Below are 21,080 nucleotides of genomic sequence, written 5' to 3'. Positions count from 1 at the left end.
AGCAGTGGTTGCTGCCAGCCTACCTGCCTGGTGCACCATGCCACTCTGCCTCTCTGCTGGCCTCCAGCACAGAACTTTTGACCAAGTGGCTAGGACCAGCCTATGGAATCACAGCCAAACCAAGACATATGATCACTCTACTTCAAGAAGAAATCTCTTCAGTTTTACATGATACTTTCAAACTGTGCCTACCTCTCAGTGCCCACACAAAGTACTGAAAAGCACACTTTAGTAGGTACATTTAATTTCATAGCACTATCTGCAGAGATGATGGCATCCATTATTCTGCCATTCTAGTTAATATTTTTTTTCATTTTGTAGATTTGGCTCAAAATTCTGTTTTTACATTTTTGTTGTTTATTTTGTCTTGTCCTTATGACAAAAGAAATGAAAGACTGTTTTTACAATTTTTTTTTGAAAACCAATGAAAAGCCAAAAATTGCCAGTTCTTTTCTACATAGGACACTTTACAGTCACTTCTACTTTTCATCGGCTTAATCACAAAGTAAAATGCTGTTTGACGCAAGCTTCTGTTTCCAACAAACTGAACTCCAAAAGAAGCATCTTTTAATTTTGACACTCTATGCCAAACATTTGGTTTAGATTTATCATACACAACAGCCGTAGGGTTTTCAGTGTTGCAGAAAGGAACTGGAATATGATATACAGTGACAAGCAACTAGAAAATACATTTTTAAACCTGATCATTTAAAGTTATTTTTTTCCACTGAACCACAATGCTTTCTTACTGGTTTCTGAGAAATATAACAACTGCATCCCTTTATTTGTTCAAAATATTTGATGTGCCTACACAAGCAAATATTTTCTATGACTAGACTAAAGGAAGCAGAAGGATCAAATCAATTCCATTTAATTTATTTTTGTTTTACAACTTCAGGGCCAGATTCAATAAAAGCTCTGTCCGATTCTGTACCACAGTAGCCTGTGCAAGGTCACATGGGACACACTGAGGTTTTATTTAATTTTGCACCAAATGATTTGTGAGCAACAAACAGTAATTTCTTTTTTCTTTTTTTCTTTTTTTTTTTTAACTCTTTGCTTATCGGGACACTGCACAATAGAGTTTCACTCTATAAAGGCAAACCTGTAAAGGCGTTAAAAGATAATCTGAAACCTAGATTATAAACTGCTTGGATTTTATTAGTTTAACAGAACTGCAAAAATCAGTGAGATGTGGGAGACATTCTTGGGATCTGGACCAGATTTAGGATAGGATTGAGCATTTAGGTTCAAACGTAAATCAGGGCCGTAATTCAAATACTGCGAGCACCGCAGTCTCACCAGCTGTACTTGCAGGGTTTGGGCCGTACATAAAAGGATTTTTTTAATGTTTCTGCTGGCTGCTTTTGACCAAAACCATGTAAGATGTCTTCTTGTGAAACTTGGGTGTCTCCTGGTTTTACACTCAGAGATTCAAATCCTAATCCTTAAAGCTTCTAAAGGAATTTGGATTTGATGTTTTTGGTGCAAGTTCTGGCATCTTCTAAACTGTCTACACTGCCTAATTTCTGGACAAAATTTGCTTCTCAGTGGATTTCCTGTGCTTGGCACAGACAGCACTGATATGCCCAGGATGGACTCTTGGGCTAGGTACAGAAATTACACATAAACCAGTACAGGTGACTGGAAACTGGTTCAAAACTGTAACACAACAGCTGGGCTAAGTACAGACAATCAAAAAGCCCAAGGCTGAATCGATTCAATCTTGGCAGATTAGTCTAAACTGTGTAGATTGAACCAATAAGCAAATGAACACACATCCACACAAACTTCCTTTGCGTTACAGATTTGAACCAGTTTCCGATCACTTATACAGGTTTATGTGTAATTTCTGTCCCTAGCCCAGAAGTTCAGTGAACATAAACCACTTTCAAAAAGGCCAAAACTGTTTTAAGATAAATCTGAATGGATGTACTGTTAAATTGGTTTATTGAACTTCCATCCCAGATCCCCTCCAGATTCAAGGTAACTCGGTCCCCCAACATCTCAGGATGCTTTGCACGTCCCCCACAAGCCCATCCCCCCTGCCCCTTGCAGGGTGGGTAAGCCAGCCTTGGCCCAAGGAAGGTGTGCTCTAGTGTCCCCCAGCATCTGGCCTGGGTCATTGCAGACATGAGGCTGCATTTCCAGAATCAGAAGTGCAAGTCTGTTCACCTGCTTATCAGTTCAATCTACCCAACTTAGACTACCTTGTGAAGACTGAATTAATTCAGTCTCAGGCTTTATGACTGTCTTGTGCTCTTTCTTACAGTCCATTCTGCTTCAATCCATATTTGGATTATTTTTTGATAGTTCCTCTCTTCCCGTCCCAAACCCCTCCCACATATTTGAAGGCAGGAACATGTTGCTCAAGAAAGATATTTCTAAATTGTTTTTCCTTGCTTTTTCTGCCGAAGGGAAAATGCCACCTGAATGAAAATGTACAAAACTAAAGGTGCACCAATACATCAGTCTGATATCCGATCGGCACCGATATAAAGAAAATTTTCTGTATCAGAAATCAGCCCGAGGCAGCCGATAATTTGTCCAATAAATGCCTGTTCCTGCGCTCAGCCACAGCGCAGCACGTAGGCAGTGAGGAGCACAGCTGGTAGCATGGAGAGCTGCGTGTAGCTGGTAAGTCTGGTGTGGTGGAAAGGGAAGGGGAGGTGGAAGGGGAGGGGCATGGGGAGGCAGATCATGGTGAAGAAGGGTGTGGGGTTACAGTTGGGGTTGGGCAGATACAGGATAGAGGTGTGGCTTGTCGGGGTAAAGGCAAGCGGGGTGTGCGTGGCTTGTCCGGTGCCCATCTGGCAGCTTCTGCCACTGCTCCTGCCACTCATCCAGGTGGGCACAGGGGAGGGGGTATCCACAGAGCTGCACGGGGTGGCGTGGGCTGAGGCTGGGTTCTTCCTGGCTGGGCAGATCTAGGGGCACATCCCCACCCACATGCCTTCCCAGACAAATGGCAGAACACTTCCAGATGAGCACCGAACGAGCCACATGCAGCAGTGGGAGCCACTCCCCTGCTTCCCCCCCCCACCTCCCTGATGAGCCACACCTCTGTCCTACTCCCACCCCAGCCTGCAGCTGCAGCCTGCCCTGTGCAGAGCACAGATCCAGGGGGCACACATCACATCCCCCAGATGTGCTGCTTGCGGCTCTATCCCACAACCCTCCTTGCCCCAGCTAGGCAGTGCCTGCCCCTGCCCCAGGCCCAGCCCTATTTCCTCCCTCACTGCAGGGGCCTTAATCTCCCCCCAACACCTCTTCCCTCCCCTTCTACCACACCAGACTTACCAGCTGGAGCAGCTCTTCAAGCTGAAAAGCTGCATATCAGAAATCAGATCGGTATCAGCCGATATGCCTCCTTAAAAGTTGGCTATCAGTATTGCCCCCAAAAATCTCTATCAGTGCACCCCCAACAAGAACAGAAATATTCTGTGTACTTTTCCAAGAAGCTTTGTCCCCACCAAAATTCTTTAGTGGTATTTCCACAGCTTTATTTCCTTCTGCATCAGCATCGTGGGAGCATATGGGCCATTAGCGTTAAGATCATCTATAATGTGGTTATGATCTAGCGGGATATTTGCCCCATAGGGATCAAATTCATTCTTAGTCTTAGTCAGTTTAAACCAGTACATTTGCAAGCTAATTTGCATGAAATTGTCTTTGGATTCCCCTTGATGTGCAGTAGTTAAGCAAAGGTTTTTTTACTGCCTTGTTGAAATCTCTGCTTTAGACAATCAGAGTGTTACAGGCTGTCTGTAAAATAAGATTAAAAGTTGTTTCCCTCATCTAGCTTGGACTGATTTTATATCTTCCTTTATTAACACAGTGTTTTTATTCATTGTTTAATGAAAGAACTGAATTTTGGTGTAAAAAATATCATAGAATATAATTTCCTTACCTACTATATAAGATGTCAGTGCTGGCCAACCTCAGTGCTTTTGTGTTTCTTTCTTTAAACTGTATGTCCCATTCTACAGTTCTTTCATGTGCTGAATTCTGTCTTGGGCTACCTGGGGCTGATTCACTACTGTGTAATTGCGCTTTAACTTCCCTAATTTCAATAGAGGCATACCCAAGTAGCACCCAATAAAACAGTGGTGGCCAGGGAATTTTACACATGGAAGGGTATGGGGTATGTTCAAATTATAATTATTTCTCAATATTGAGTATTCATCAATAATGCAGGTAACTGCACTATGCAATTTTATTCAAACATGTTTCACAATAATTCACAAAAAACCACCAACCAGGCTACATTTGTAGTGACAGTGTACACTGTAGAGTGACATTGTATTGTTCTAAGACCTAAACTAAGCTGGAAAGTAAGGTTATCAAGCTAAATTACAGCAAAATTGTACCTTGAGACGTAGCTAAATTTATGCCAGTAACAATTACTGGTAAGAATATTAAGCCATCTCTATATATAATACTGGCATATTTTATCCCACATGGACTGCATGCTATTCTCAAAAATATTGCTGTGGTAATTCACCAGCTGATTCTGTATCAGATGAAGGTACAGAATACTATTCAAAGTAGCCCCTAACCTATAAGGTCTTATTGATATATGGTGTATAACTTAGGACAGGAATATCAAAAACCCAGCCCATCATCTAGCCCCTGATGCTGGCCCCACGGGGGGCCAGTCTGGGACTCCCCCAGGATGCCAGATCCAGAATCACAGTCCCTCCTCAGGCCAATCCAGGACTGTGACATACATAGCATCCACACTGGCTAATTTGACATGCAAGCTGCACATAGTGCTTATTCTGGTCAGTCTAGGATGCGAGCCACACGTGGTACCTGCTTTAGCCAGTCCAGTATGTGAGCCAGCTTTGGTGCCTGCTCTAACTGGTTGGGGACATGAGCTACATGCAGCATCCGATCCCACCAGCCTGGGAGTGCACTGCATGTAGTGCCCACTGCAGCTGGTCTGTGCCCAACTCAGTGTTTCCCCCAGATCAGCTGGAATGGGCGCCACATGCCACATGCATCCTGATCTGGCCATACTGGGTGCTTAGTGAGGCAGAGTACCCAACCAGCCAGAGCACTGGATCTGGCATGCAGGGGAGGGGCAGCCATGGGCTTGATCTGGCCCACGAAGCAAGCCACACACTGTTCATTTGGCCCAAGGATCAGTCCTGGTTCACTCATCTGACCTTCTGGGCCAGATGAGTTTGTTGCCTCTGTCTCGGATTAAATATTGTGTGCCAAATCCTGAGAAACTTGCTCAGATTTTATTCCAATTTGTTAATGGGAAAAACGGGTGTTTTCAATGTGAGCTTTGCCCAAACAAGAACAGAGGTAAATGTTAGTGTCTGACACACGCCGAGTTTTAAGCCAGTATAGAATCAGAGAAAATGAGGGTCAGAAGGGACCTCAGGAGGTTATCCAGTTTTCTAGCCACCTTACAGTCCATTCATTCAGCCCATACTTCCTTAGCTAGCCTGCGAGAATGTTGTGGGAGACTGTATCAAAAGCCTTGCTAAAATCAAGGTATATCACATCCACTGGTCTCCCTGCATCCACAGAGCCATTCACCTTGTCATAGAAGGGAATCAGGTTGGTCAGGCATGACTTGCCCCTGGCGAATCCATGCCGACTGTTCCTAATCACCTTCTCCTCCCAGTGCTTAGAAATGATTTCCTTGAGGATCTGCTCCATAATTTTTCCAGGGACTGAGGTGAGGCTGACCAATCTGCAATTCTCTAGATCTGCCTTTTTCCCTTTCTTAAATATGGGCTTTATGATTGCCCTTTTCCAATCATCTGGGATCACTCCCACTCGCCATGAGTTTTCAAAGATGATGGCCAGCAGCTTTGCGATCACATCAGCCAACTCCCTCAGCACCCTCGGGTGCATCCCATCTGGCCCCATGGACTTGTGTCTGCCCAGCTTTTCTAAATAGTCCCTAATGTGTTCTTTTGCCACTGTTGGTTGCTCACCTCCTTCCCAAACTGTGCTGCCTGGTGCAGTAATCTGGGAGCTGACCCTACCTGCGAAGACTGAGGTGAAAAAGACATTGAGTGTTTCAGCCTTTTCTGCATCTTCTGTCACTAGGTTGCTTCCCCCATCACATAAGGGACACACACTTTCCATGATCCTCCTCTTGCTACTGACATACTTGTAGAAACCCTTCTTGTTCCCCTTCACACCCCTTGCTAGCTGCAACTCCAGTTCCACTTTGGCCTTCCTAACTTCATCCCTGCATGCCCAAGTAACACTCTTATACTCCTCCCTAGTTGTTTGGCCAAGTTTCCACTTCTTATAGCTTCTTTATTGTGATTTAGTTTACTAAAGAGCTTCCTGCTAAACTAAGCTGGTCTTCTGCGATACTTGCTAGTCTTCTTGTGCATCGGGATGGTTTGTTCCTGCACTCTCAGTAAGCACTTCTTTGAAGTACAGCCAGCTCTCCTGGGTACAGGGTTCCAGAACAGAAGTGGTTAAAGTACTTTCCCTCTGAGAATATCAGGCTCCATAAAGGAAAACTGCTAGCCAAAAAAGCATGCAGGTGGATTCCAGGCTTTAAAACATAAAGACACCAGATTGAATGTGTGCAGCACAGATCCATATAAAGCTTTAGCAAACGAACCAACAAACTTGTCCAGGAGCTTTACATTCATATGTTGCTATGTTCCAGTGAGGGTCCATAAATCCACAGTGTATTTACCACTGAAGTGCATGGTATGTACAGGCCAGATGGCACACTGCAAATATACAATGTGGTGCTTTCTTCAAAAGAATACCCAGCCACCAATATATTACATAAATGTTATTATATTTTAAGGAAAAGCTTTCTAATCAACAGTCATGTTAAAATACACTGCAAGTGCTTTATGCTTGCTTTATAGGATTTTATTGGTAAAATTATGTTCTATTTCTCTTCTTTAAAAAAAATAATGATGAAAAAAAATCAGAAGATTGCATTTTTTCTGCTTTCTTTTATGTCACCATTTTATTGCTATTGTGGGAATGAGACAGAAGGTGACTGACCATTGTATTTTGTTTCAAAGATAGTCTTTGAGTTCCAGCTGCTTACTATTTAATTACTGTTTCTGAAAAGCAAACATGGATGTTTCCATGTCCATTTTAGGTTTTCTAGTTTCTAAATATGGAATGTCGAGAACCCAAGGCACTTAATATGTCAGTTTTTATTTACACACCTCTTCAGTTATCATTGGGAACAGCACTTCTACCTAGCCTTCTGGCTTCTCAACGGATCTGCTTGATAGAAATAGAATGCCACACAAATGTTTAATAAAGAAGCAAACTGTACTCACTGCTTTATCTCTGCGCATTATTTTAAATAAAGTGGTAATCTCATAATACTCTTGACATAGGAAGCTCTCCATTAGCAAATAGCCCTTTTAAAATGCAATCTCATGGAAATTCTATCAACTAAATAGACATTTACCAATAAATACCAAGCACACAATCACTCTAAAAGGTCATTTTACATGATATACCATGTGCTATATTTTGTTTCACTAAAGGGCTGTCCTGGTTTTTCATTCATTAAATTTTGAACAGTATAAGCCCAAACACAATGTGCAATCCGCAATAATATCCCCCTGAAGTTAAATCAGCTCCAAACATCAACCCAGTTTCCTGTCAAAAAGTGCCATACCAATAAGAACTGTCTATGCTGAACAAATAGACTTACCTTTAACAGCTGAAGAAAAGTATACCTTACAAATGACTATACCCAGATGGATCATTAGGATCATTGCAGCTGTTCATTTTACTTTGGGAAATCCCAGATATGCTGAATCACAAAAGTCAGACCTTATTTTTTTCCTTCCGCCTGAGTGCGGCTGCTCTTTCACTTCTTGTCAATATTTAACTACTTTGTCAAGTTAGATTATATCACCTGCTCTAACCCCTACTCTTGTAATTCCATTTAAGTGGGTGTGCGTCAGGTACAGCATCTTAGTCAAATATTAAAGTCTTATCAACCTCACATCTGTTTGACTGAAAAGGAACACAGATTTCTTCCTATGCACATTGTCACATGTGGAGCATATTGTACATTTTGCCAGATCGTTTCAGCAGGGAGAAAAGCTAACAATATACATAAACTGTAAGGATTTTTATTTTCTACTGCAGTAGCCCAGCAGCATATGCAATTAAGTTTTCTGCTGGTTATTTACAGAACTTAAAAAGAAATATAAAAATATCTTCTATAGCAAAAGATGACAACAGAATCAACAACTAAGAACTCAAAAATACACAAACTCTTTAACAGATTGTTTAATATACTATCAGGACAAAGCGTTTCAGAGTTTGGGTGTAAAGAAAGTCAAACAAAGCATGGCTTGAGGGACAGTCTCAGTGATCAAAGTCGGGGAACCTGGCCTGTGGTTGCCCTCTCCATGTAAGTAGGTAGTATGACAGATCTGCTCAACTGCACACTTTTATTTCTGGGGTTTACAAACAAGCAATTTCTATTTGACTCAGTGAAGCTGTAAGTCCCAGCCACTATTAGCCTTGTGCAAATTTATTTCTTGATATATTTTATGTACATTTACATGCAAAGTAACTGTGTCTCTCAGGCCTCAGGCAATTTGCCAATGCAAGTCCTCAGTGGCAGAAAGTTCTTGCACTACAGATTCAAAGGCTCAAATCACAGAACCTAGCAAAAAAGATGATTGCAGAAGCATTATAGTATTTCAAAGTACAACAGTTACCATAAAGAGTCAAGCATTGCCAACCCACTAGAATAAGTCCTTATGATAGATAAGACTACGTTATGCCAGTGTATAAAATTCTTCTAAAGGAAATTCTCATTAAAATTTTGATTTGCTAATGATGAGCACTGCCTATTTCTAAGAGGACTGGGATATGGAAGAGCAGGGGGATCTGGAATGATTAAAGAAAACTCCAGCTATCTCCTCCCCTCTCTCTTCTCTTTATGCGTTCTCTCAGAAGGGGATGCTTGGGGACAGGGAGAACAGTCAGACTATGCCATGGAAGTGGTGGAAGCTTTATTGCTCAATGACACTGAAAAACAAATGTAACAAAAGAGTATGTTGGCAAGAAAACACGCTGAATGTCCTAATGGTACTCCCCATTCTAATGTGCATGAGTTTATGACCTTTAGGAAAGTCTCATGCCCTCTTTTATAACAGGAATAATATAGACATTGATGCCATTATGACACGAGAATATTTATGGATAAGTCTTGCCCGAGTCATTTCAGCAGGACTTCCCAGCTGCAGACAGAAGTGACAATTCTTGCCCAATCTGGCCACAGAAACCAGTTTACAGCTGTGACCAAACACAAGTGCATGGCTGCAGATCACTTAAAAATGGCCAATCAGGCAATAATCTGAACCCTTATTGCATGAGGGGTCAGCTGAAGACATTTCAAAACAGCGTCTTCTGTAACTTGTGTCTGTGCTATCTAGGTGTAAAAGTCTAAGAGAATTTTCTTCTTAACAGAGCTTACGAGTACGTTTCTAGTCATAAACGTATGCATGTAAATTCAGTGCTTATCGAAGATGCTTGATGGAACACACTTGAGACCTCTTTATGTGTCTTATACAAAGTCTACTGACGTCACTGAAAGTAGACTTTTTATAAGACACGCCATTTTTTTCTGTGATTTTATTCAGTTCTGGATAAAGCTTTATTTCACTAGAATGCATAAACACAGAAACTCCCTCACAATGCCATACCCTGATGGAGTATTAGGTTTGTGGTCAAAAACAGCGACGATTTTTGGGGCTTGAGCCTCAAAATAACTAACCAGTTTATCATCAGTCAAGAACCCGCTCAATACAAATGGATGTTCTAGGTAGAAAGAATATTATCACCCACATCCAGCCCCTTGAACTATCCAATCTTTCCTGCACACACAGGTTTTTTTTCCCCCTGAAGTTCACAAAGTGTGCTGAAATAGATAATGGCCCTCAAGCAGCCACAAGCTCTTTTGCAGTTCTGAACCTATGCTTCACGCAATATTTCTCTGAAACCAGTGGGACAAATCCTAGCTTTGTACAGCAAGATATTTTTGTCTTTGATAAATATTAACTGACATTCCATCATCGTAGTAAAAGCATCTGACCCATATATCACAGCTGCTGAAGCTCTGTAAGGAGGAAGTTTTCTTTGACACTATCATCAAAGCCAGAGCACATGGTTGCTATAAGCCAGATCCCTAAGCAGGGTTTGCTTTCAGATCAGTGAGTACTAGTTTACAGCATGTGGCATCAACATGATGAAACAGAAGAGAGAACATGTGGCAGAGTCTTTTAATGTGGTTATTAACCTTTTTTATTATTTTTTATTAAAAGGGGGAAGTTCCTAACATATCCTATTAAATAACACATTCACCAGGGGAACTAGGTAGACTCATCACTGACAGAGTGTACAATTACTACTATTAATCAGATAATGGCAGGGGACTTTTGTCCAATTACAAAGGATATTGCATGGGAGTTACCATCTACCATTAGGATTACAAGATGCCACATATGTCACTTTGGCAGCCAAGCATTTTTTTAATGAATTTCAATAGATATTTTCAAATACCGTCAGCGAACAGAGTACTGGTAAATAATCCCGGACCTGAAACTTGAATCCATAGTTAAGAATTAATTTAAAAAATAACACTAAGCTCAAAGACAAACAGTAACTCAATCACGAGACTGACGGTAGAAAATATTGCAAATGCTAAATATTAAGAAAGTCCTTACAAGATACTAAAAACCCGAGGTTCGAGTGCACTTTCATAACCGAGACGTCACAAAGGCAGGACTCTATTTCATAGTTAGGGTCTACGGGGTTTGGACTTCGGGCACGGGGGGGTTGGGGTTGTTTGTTTTTGACAATACGGAATCTGACTCTCAATTTATTGAAAAAGGGAAATAAGAAAAAAAAAAAAAAAACCTGGAAGTGTTTCATACCTTATATGCCTCATTTCTTAATTTAGGTCAGTGTTGCTCGACCCCCAACCCATGGAGTCTCATATTCCAGCCTGCAGAGCTCCCCTACTGTCCAGAGATTTGGTAGCGGGGGCAATTAACATTGTCAATGCTTACTTGCCACCAAATTTCCAAGCTCCACACAACTGTATTTGTCCCTAGCTAGGCCAGCTCTTCAATGGGGATTGGGCCCCATTCCCAGGCAATGTCCATAGAGCTCCATAAGGCCCCACCTGGGTGAGCACTGCACACCAGATAGGGCCCATGGATGGGATCTGGCCCGTGGACAACCTGGCACTGCTCATCTGACTCAGTCAAAAAGGCTGGTCACCACCCAGTTAGTCAGACTACTATGAGCCATAGAGGAAATTATACATTTTGTTCCAAAAGCAACCTTTACTTATATAATGTGATTCCTGTTGTTTGTTTTTAACAAGCTGTGTTCCTGCCCCCACCACCACCACCACCACCACCACCATGCTGCTGGGCTTGTTAACTCAGCCCAGCTTTTCACAGCTGCTGTCAATGAAAATATCTCCCTCCTAATGGTAGTTAGGGAGGAAGACCAACACCGCAGACAGGCATGAGACAACTAGTTCTGCACTGAAAGCCTAGATGGATTTAGTTTCTCTCCCTTCTTTAGACAGTTATTGAATAGTTGTGTGATTATTTGAGAGACATCTCCAATGTCTGCAATTTTGCTAAATCTTTATGCATCATGAAGGATCTCACTGTCAACAAACTACTACTGCATTTCAATTACAAATCCCTAATTTCCATTTCTAAAAATCTTTTAATTGAAATACAAACCTCAAAGACTGTTTCTGTGTCTGGTTCTACCTGCACAGGCTGGGAAAGCAGGTGAGTGTTACCCTGTAAAGCTGAGAAATGTTGCCTTTTTATTGAAATACATCGATACGTCTATTCTTACATGGCCATGTCATGGCTTTCAGTGCCTCAAAACACATTGCATTTCCTTACATACCACGCGCCTCCTAATAAGATAAGAAGCTTGGTTTCAGGAAGGTGGAAGAAAAAAAAAAGATTTTTCCAGAGTTATGGCTGCTTGGAGCAGTGACAAAGGCTAATCTGTAACTCACTCACTCCCCCTTTCCTGCTTAGGCAAAAAATACAGTTTTAACCCTTTCACCGCTGAATTGACTGGTTTTTTGGTCAGTGTAGGAAAGGGAAGGTAAGTGAGCTGAAGATTAGGCTCTGTCCCTGCTCTGATTCACCTGTGAAAGGCTGCTGCTGAACACTGGGCTCCTCCCTTCCCCCCCTCCTCTCCACTGTGAAGAGAGAAGGAAAAGAAGCAGGAGTCATTTTACAGCAGCTCCATGCTTCTATTCTGGGCAGAAGAAAAATCAGCTTTCCTGTCTAAGACATGCACCCCAAGTTTAGTGGGCTGATCTGATGGTAAAGAGTGCATGGTAGTACTCCCAGATTTAAACCTCCGATGCACTCATGGCAGTCACTAACTTTAGTTGTGTTCCCTCTGCCAAGCTACTAGAAGATATTATAGACTTCATGCCATTTTTTTAATGCAAATCAAACTCCTACTGCTATCAATGGGAGTTCAGCCCAAGTGAATGAAAGAAGGTCTGGATCAAGGCTTATATTCAGAAGGGAAAATGTGTAGTGCTGGTAACAGTCTCATTTGCAGTGCAAAAAGGCATGAGATACAAATTTCAACAATGCTCGGCATCAGTTTAACTGTGCTCCAGCAAAGTCAGTTAGCGATTAGACTTCCACTGCCCTCAGTGGAAACAGAGCCAACCTAATACTTTTGGAAGTCCAGATCCTGAAAACAAGATGAAAAGTCATTTTTTACTGAAGCAGAAGAGTGGTCCTCAACCTTTGCAGGGTTGTGGCAAAAGCCACAACCTTTTTGAATGTAATGACTCCCCAGTTGAGAACCATTCTGCTCAGCTTAAAGCCAGTGCTTCTCAACTGGGTGAGCTGCCTTCAGGCAAGACCAGTAAGGCTGTGGCATGTGCATGTACTCCACATGAATTAGGGTTCTTCAGTCATCCTAGTACAGGCAGAAGAGCAAGCATGCTCCAGCCCTTCCTGGTCTAACCCTGCACAGCATCTCCTGGAAACAGAGGTGTGTGGGACAGGCATAACTTTCCCACATGCTTGTTTCCAGAAGTGAGTGCATAGGAGGAGGTTCAGACTGGGAAAAGCTTCAGTGTGAGGCACCTCTCCTGGCTGCCTTAGGCTTATCAGAGATCCCTAATGTTGGAGGAGCATATCGGGTAGTTTTATCTGACCACCAACACTGTGGCAGTGGGGCCTGCATTGGAGCACCCCTGAGGGGGGTCTCACAGCACCCTGGTTGAGAACTACTGAAGCAGAAAGCCCAAAACTTCCTTTGCACCATGTTGAGCCTATAATCTGGCAAATCTACCCTAAGTGAGTACTGGAGTTGCAAATGTCAAAAGACACTGAATATATATCACTGTTTAGAACTCACTTTTAAAACTTACTTATAACACCGTGAGTTAAGTAGGGAGGCCAATTTTCATTATGTTCATAATGTTGCCCTTTGTCTCGGTGTGTTCTCATTAAAATTTGAATATGGTACATCACACAGTATTCAGTATAATTGCAGTACTAACACTCTCTTATTATCTACATCATGCAACAAACTGATATGATTTTTTCATGAGAAACAATAAAAATGTTCATCAATTATTAAAGTTTTCTTTGCAGCAGATAAGGCTGACAAAACCTATAAATGGAAAAACGTGTTTCCTCCTACACTTCACCTACATGCATATTGAGTAATTTGTTTTCATACAGTAGACCCAGCCACATAATATAAAGTATTATTTAACACATTGATTTGTATCTTTGTTTCACCTTGGTTGGATATCTTGTAAGAAATATTAAGCACATATATTGTTCTCTCATGTGGAACTAGATCTGCATTGTAGGCTTAAGAACTGCCTGTTCTTCTCAAAGAAATTAATAGTGTTTAGCATCTGTAGAAATAAGAAGAATATTCTTCTTTATCAACATTTATCAAGCTTTCAACATTTTCAAAGCAATGAAAGTTGATGATGCTGTGATGAATAGAGCAACCTAACTGTATAAACAACCAAGGAGGGACAATCAATCCTAGTAAATACCTAGAGTAAATACACCTATTGGAACAGGACCGCTCTTCATGACCTGAAGGTCATTCTCTATGAGGATCATTAGGCTTCGATGACTTCTTCAAACTATCATACAGAGTGGTATAAGGAAAGGTATTACTAGAGATTTTCCTTCAGAGCAAATATGAGTTGCTTGCAGACTTCTGCCAGTTTTTGCAATACCCTGTGAACCCACAGACCTAAGCAACAGATGCTATGCTATGATTTCTGGAGTAACTTGAAAGTGTCTCTGAAGCTCACACAAACAGGACCACCATGCTTTAGAGCATTAGAACATGCAGCTGGTTGAGTACAAAGTTCCACTCCTGTTTCTGACTAAAGGTACAGAATGTCACACACTACTCACAATTAACACAAAGCTCAAATAAGTGGCTACATCTTTCTGTAAACCATCCAAAGTTTTGACAGCTTGGAATCTCAGGTTCATTTACTGAAAGAGCAGGAGATCCATGCTGAGAAGTGTAAAAAATTGTGTAATCCTTTGTCAACTTAGGCTAGGGACAGACATTGAAAAAGTCTAAGCCTGAACTGATTCAATTGTTGCAGGTTAGTCTAACCTGGCCAGGCTATACCAGTTTGTAACTGTACAGACATCCCCTCTGGACTGAGGAAATGCAGGCACACGCTTGCAGTGGCTCAGGCTAGAAGCTGGGGGACACTAGAGCAGCCCTCCCTTCCCTTCTACAGTGCAGAGCTGAGGCGGGGGCATGGCCAGGTCCTGGCAGGACCCACCAGGGAGTTGATAACAGAACGTTTATCCGCATCCGCAACCTGCTGGCCTCAGCCAGTGCAGGCAGCCTGTGTGCCCGTCACCCCCACCACCAACAAAGGGTGAGCTTGTGTTCTGTTCACTCCTGGACTAACCTAGTCTCCTTAGAGAAACCTGTGTAAGTTACTTCAAATTTGCCTCAGACTTTTTGAATGTCTGTACCTAACCAATATGGCAGGTGAATTTATGTTTCAGATACACAACAGAAATAATGTGGAGTAATTTGCCCCATATTTTGCTCCACAGTGGCCGTATTTATGTGAGATGCTGACTGCACAGTCATTACTGTGCAGTCGTTTAGTACTTGTATCATCTTTTTTGGAACTCTACTGTGCAGCAGCCTAATATTACTGTGCAGTAGCGACACATCATGTTTGTTGCCATATGATGCTATTGTGCAGTAGTATTGGGCTACTGCAGAGTCAGCATCTCGTGTAGATACGATTACTAAATATATTCTGGGAGTGAGGAGGAAAAACACAACTCTCCCAAACTAATGCCCATAGTAGGTGTTATTATAGTCCCTGAGATATGGCCTTACAGCTCCATAGGTAAACCTGTCCTTTGACAAGAGCTGAGGCAATGATTGTCAAAGCCCAGGACCACAAGCCTTCCCTTACTCAGTACTGTTGCACATCCCACAGTTTTGAATGGCCTACCATTTTCTCTTTTGACAAAAAATACCTCAAACAACAAAGGTCCTCTGGCATATTCTGGGTAATCAGCTCAGTAGTGCAGCCATGCATGCCATTTCCAGCAACACTTTCCCTATGACCCGCATTTTCCTTGAAGATCTCTCGCATTTAAATATGGGCCAGACCCAAACTGTGCACTAAATCCCAGCCCAAAAAAGTATGGCTGACTTCAATAAATTTAAGTGCGAGTTGAACTAAAAACGTATTGACAGTTAAAGAAAGTCCATAGCTCTCTTTTATCCAGTACACAAAAGCCAATATCAATTGTCAGAGAGTCCCAGTGAATAGCAAAGAACATTATGATTCTGTCTTATGAAAATATTATTATTGCAAAACAAAAGTGATTTCAGTAAGTCCTGAATACGATCTTGAGCCCAGCAGGCAAAGAAGTAACAAGTCATAAAGTCCCAGGGGGGTGGGAAATAGCCTTTCTTACCCTGAATTAAGGTCATACATGCCTATCACTTACATAACTCCTTTAATAGGGCACCCAGAATACAAACAAAATCTAACCTTTCTATCATTGCTGCATGTGGTTTGTTCAACTCCTATAAGCACAGTGAAAAAATGTGAATGTACTTACTGTCAAATGCGTGCATTATTCAGACTGCCTATTGACTGCAAATATTTACTTTTTACCAGAAATATTAGGAGACTCAAGTAATGTTTGAACAGTATTTAAAAGCTCAGCTCCTCAAAACAACACGAGATGCTTTGCATACCTAGAAAGTATCACGATTAGCTCTGTAATATGTCACACGACTGTCCTGCACAATATTTCTTGATTGGTATCTGCAAAAAGCTTGATTCCATCTCTCCTGTACAAAACAACCTAAATTATACTTGCCAACATTATAAATATTCACAAATATAAGTTCGGTCTTTTTCACCACATCTTTCCTGTTGTAAATCCACTGAACCTACCTTAGATGGACTCCAGATGAAGGATCTGACCTGTAATCTTTGGCAGAGATTCTTGCAGCTGAGTGATCTCCTCTGTGCCTATATCAAATTTTCCACAGTATTTTAAATGAAATGGATATTGCAACAAGTACACTAAAGAATTCAAACTTATTTAAATTGGCTTCAGTGTATTAAATGTCAGAGTTGCATTAGCAATAAAATGACAATAGGAAATAAAATTCTGGTGTATATTTGAATAGCTGGAAGGCAAGTTAACTTGTTTGGACTGTATTTGATCTTATAACTCTTTGCTATTTGAATACTTTGATCCATGCAAAGTTATTGGATTCATTTTTCTCAAAAGCCTTCAAACAATAGAGGGTATCGACAGGAATCCAGAGCTAGCAGCTGAGAGGATATATTGCTCTTGATTCAGGCATAGTATTTCAGAATACTTGAAAGTGATCCAAGAGAAATGAATCCTCATACAAACGTTACAGAATTCACTACCACTCATATAAAAAGTAACGATTAGGAACTTGCATAGGGCACTATCCAATAAGAACAAATCACTACACTTAAATTACCCTCTATGGTTTCTTTGTAAAGGAAAAATGGCACCAAAGTCATATCCTGCTACCACTGTGCTGAGGTGGTTTTTCTTTTTCAGATGCTGACAATATTTTGCTATTTATTACTGAATGAAAGTTGTAAGAACATAGAAAATACTTACAGTATCATATAACAATTCCCTATCAGATCAAGTCCACATCTCTATAGGCAGCAGATAATAGCACAAAAGAAAATAGGTGAGAAAAAGTCACACTAGAATTTGAAAAAGGGAAGACTGAAGGTTAAAAGATTTGAGGGAAAGCCACCATTATGGTGCACGTCACGTTCCCCATTAAACTTTGCTTGGGAATAAGAGAATCAAACACCTGTTAACAACTATTTAAAATGGGCTTCTGGGGACTGGGAATACAGACTCAGTGGCCTTATATTAAACAGTCTGAAGAATCTCTAAGTCCAAGTATTCAATACAGACAAATAAAAACAGCTTAAGCTGACAGGCTATTGCTACCACAATGCAGTGTAAAACCATTTGGAAGACTTAAAAGACTTTGGATCCGAGGTATTTTATAAAAACATATGAAACACACACTACCTCTATAGCATTATATTAAGTTTAACAATGAATGGATTGAGTTGGTTGCACTGCTTGCCAGCCAGCCTGCACAATACATCCATGGGGAAATGATGTGATAAGTAGGGAATAGAAAGTATAAAGCCTTTATAGCCTGAAATCCACTTGTTTCCATTACTGTGGCACACTTTCTTTATGCATTCACCATTCCATATCATATTCACAACTTCAGTATGAAATCGTTGCCAAATCATATAGTGGCCTCTGTGTTTTCTTTAAAGCCTCCATTCCTGGAAGTCTGTGATTAGGTGAAAATCTCGGCTCTCTTTTTAAAGCAAGTTTCTAGCCCTCACCGCTGATGAAAAATGTTGACAAATGTCACCCACGCATGATCTCAAGGGTCTGAAATCAGAATCGTCAAAACCCAAATACATTTTTCTACTCGTGAGTTTTCAAAATGAATGTTATCATTTTGGGAGCCTGCCTGATCCATGACATTTGACTACCTGAAGCTGGCAACACTGATCTTGTATATATTTCATCCAATTCTGTTGAACACTGCACCAGATTGGTCCAGTCCAAACTCATGCACATGGGTTGGGAGCAGAGGAAAGTGTTTGTGACTTCTAATTATGGAAAATGTAGCTCACTGTTCCTGTATGTTTTCTGAGCCTGCTAAGTATTCACACACACAAAACCTCACTCAAAAGTGCACAAGTGCCCAGTAGTCCTTTAGAGGCAAGGCATTTCACTGAACAGTATAGAAGAGCAGAAGCACACAAAGAAGCAAGCAGATAGAGATCACTCAGAAACCAGAGACTCCATGTCAAGAGAAAGAAGTGAGCAAACTGTAAATGACAGCAGGCGATTAAATGGTCAGACTCACAGTTTCATCCACCTAGTTCCATTCAAGGTTGGGCACACCTAAGGAGGTCAGCATCAAGCAGTCCCTCTGGCCTGGCAGAGGGCTCCTTTTTCTATGCATTTAAAGTACATCCAAATGCAATACAGAAATTGAGGTCGCTTGGATCAGAAGCCAAGAAAGACACTTGCAAATCTGACAGCTCTGTCTGGGCCTTCCAACCATGTAAGAGCTTCCTAACCCTCTTGGACAAATCCACTGTCCCTCCCAAGCTCCAGTCCTGCTTCTTTTAACACCTAGTACCTCTCCCCCTAGAGGAAAACTCCATACCTTTTGATTCATTCCAAGGGCTCAGGTGAACTTTCCCATCTTTCCAGCAACTATTTTGTAAAGTGATGTGTATTGGACTACTCATTTGGAAATTTGGACCAGGAGGAGAGGTTAAGGTAACAGATAGGATGGCTGGTTACAGAGGGGAGAGCAGCAGCAACCAGAGGCAGAGGGTATATTACTTCTTTCCTTATTTGAAAGAGACCCTTGTTCAGTCAATGTTAAAGAAAAGAACTGTTGCCCTTTTAATGCCCCATTCACCATTATTAAGTCACAAATAGCTTTCACCACTGTGCTGATGGCAGACAAAGCCACAGGGTGGGATTTTTTTCCTGGAGACTGATGTAGTATCAGGGACCCCTTGGAAATAAGCTACTGGAACCTCTAAATTATCATATTTAATGAAAAACTATTGTACATTAAAAAAAAAATGTCCAAATGTGAAAAAGGTTTTTCTTCATCCTTAATATATGGACACGACACTATAGAGAGCAAATAGTCTGATCGCTTCACTCACTGTCACTTCTTGGAACTTTAATATATCTGTCAAATTCCATTCCAGAATCACTGCATTTTGCTGCTGTACACATTAACTTTTTAGAAGCACAGTCACAGATGTAATATGTGCAGCCATGTGCAGGAGGGATGACACAAAGGTGATCTTTAGGAGACTGATGGTGGCAAGTTAACTGAGTAGGAAAACTGCCTTTCAAATTCAAGCTCCGTTGCAGCCCCATCTGCATCTTCCTATTGATAAAAAATGGTTTCATGACCAAGAACTGCCTTTTTTTTCCCTGCATTACTTCAGGTGACTCACCCACAAAGTTCTTCTTTGACTCTTTCAAAAGTATTTTACATTTTGGCTATGTTTACAATTTCCTACCACATATAGCACAAGGGCTGACTTTAACACCCAAACCTGATATTTGTATATCTAGCAACATTGCTCCTGTCAGGTGTCAGACAAGGGCATTACAATGAAAATCATGCATTTATTGCTATGGTATTGACAAATGCTTATCACTGTGCACACTGGCATCTAGGGCTACGGAAAACACATTTAAAAAGCCTGAGCCTGAATTGATTCAATCTTTACAGGTTAGTCTAACTTGCCTAAATTGAATCAGTTTGCAACTGATTCTTTAGCCCTTTGGGCTAAAAAAATGCAGGCACATGCCTGCAGTGGCTCAGGCTTGAATCCAGGGGGGGCTAGAGCAGCTCTCCCTTCCCTTCCACAGTCCTGAGCTAGGAAGTGGTGCCCAGGCCCTGGGAGAATGCTCTGATTAGGGAGAGGTGTAAACCCCACCCCGCCTGCATAGTCCCAAGCTTGTCCCTGCTTGCTGCTCAAGGGGCAGGAGTATTGCCAGACCCCAGGCCCCAGCTAGCACTCCGAGGCAATGGGGGGGGTGCAGTACATGCATCTGTTGATGACACTGAGATTTTCAGTCTCCCTTTCCCTGATTCTTTATACTGACAGGTGACAGAAACCTGACAGGTGAGGGAGCCAGCAGGAAGCTGATAACACAGTGTTTATCAGCCCCTCAACAAAACAAAAGCCTCTCTCATTAGTTCAAGCTCTTCTTAAACAGCTTTTTCCAAGGAAGGAACAGATGTGGATACTGTTCTGTCTGCTTTTGTCCCAGTGAAACACACACACTTACTCACAGACACCTCTCAGCATTAGCTAGCATACCACATGCATAGGGTCCATGAGACTGAGTTCCATGCTATGGGAGACGGGAGGAAGAAGGAAGGGGGCTGCAGAAGATGCCCCCATGGCTTCCCTGCCCATCTCCATCCCCTGCCCAGCCCATGCTCCTGGCACATTAAGAAAGAAAAAGGCCCCATACTCCCCAGCTCTGGCAGCAGTGATGGGGTCCTCTGAGGGCTTGTGGCAGAGCCCCCCCCCTGACTTGGCACCCACATGGCAGCTGCCCCATGGTCCCAGGGTGCTGCATGCCGTCTGTGAGCTGGGACAGCTCCACATATTTTGCAGCCCCAGCGGCCCCAGCTCCCAGACAGCACATGGCACCCTGCCAAGCCGTGCGGCACCCACACTATGGGACAGTGGCCGTGCGGGTACCAGGCAGGGAGCAGGTGATCCCTACAGCCCCCCACTGCTCCATGCTGCATGGGGGGACTCTGCCACAAGCACCCAGGGGCCCCAATAACCTCTGCAGCAGCTGGTGAGTGTGGGGCTTTTTTCCCTTTATTTTTTAAGTGCGGGGACTAGACTGGGGCTGGGGCTGGGGCTGGGGCTGGGGCTGGGGCTGGGGCCA

The 21,080-nt window shown here is 42.1% G+C and overlaps 1 protein-coding gene across 7 annotated transcripts in view; it reads right to left on the bottom strand.

Moving 5' to 3' along the window:
- NCKAP5 (NCK associated protein 5) overlaps positions 1–21,080 on the bottom strand; it is a 962,935-nt gene that overhangs the window by 736,126 nt on the left and 205,729 nt on the right. The window contains exon 1 of one of the 7 annotated variants that reach the window (XM_019522513.1): positions 7,676–7,759. The exons of the other annotated variants lie outside the window; for them this stretch is intronic. The gene's annotated coding sequence lies outside the window, so the exon portion shown is untranslated. Of the gene's footprint in view, positions 1–7,675; positions 7,760–21,080 lie in introns of those variants that run through there. 7 annotated transcript variants of the gene reach the window in all.

The sequence above is a fragment of the Gavialis gangeticus genome, unplaced genomic scaffold (genome assembly GCF_001723915.1).
Source record: "Gavialis gangeticus isolate Ggan-Ray unplaced genomic scaffold, GavGan_comp1, whole genome shotgun sequence".
Lineage (NCBI taxonomy): Eukaryota > Metazoa > Chordata > Crocodylia > Gavialidae > Gavialis > Gavialis gangeticus.
Note: the sequence above shows the minus strand (reverse complement) of the source record. Positions and strands in the feature narration are given on the sequence as shown.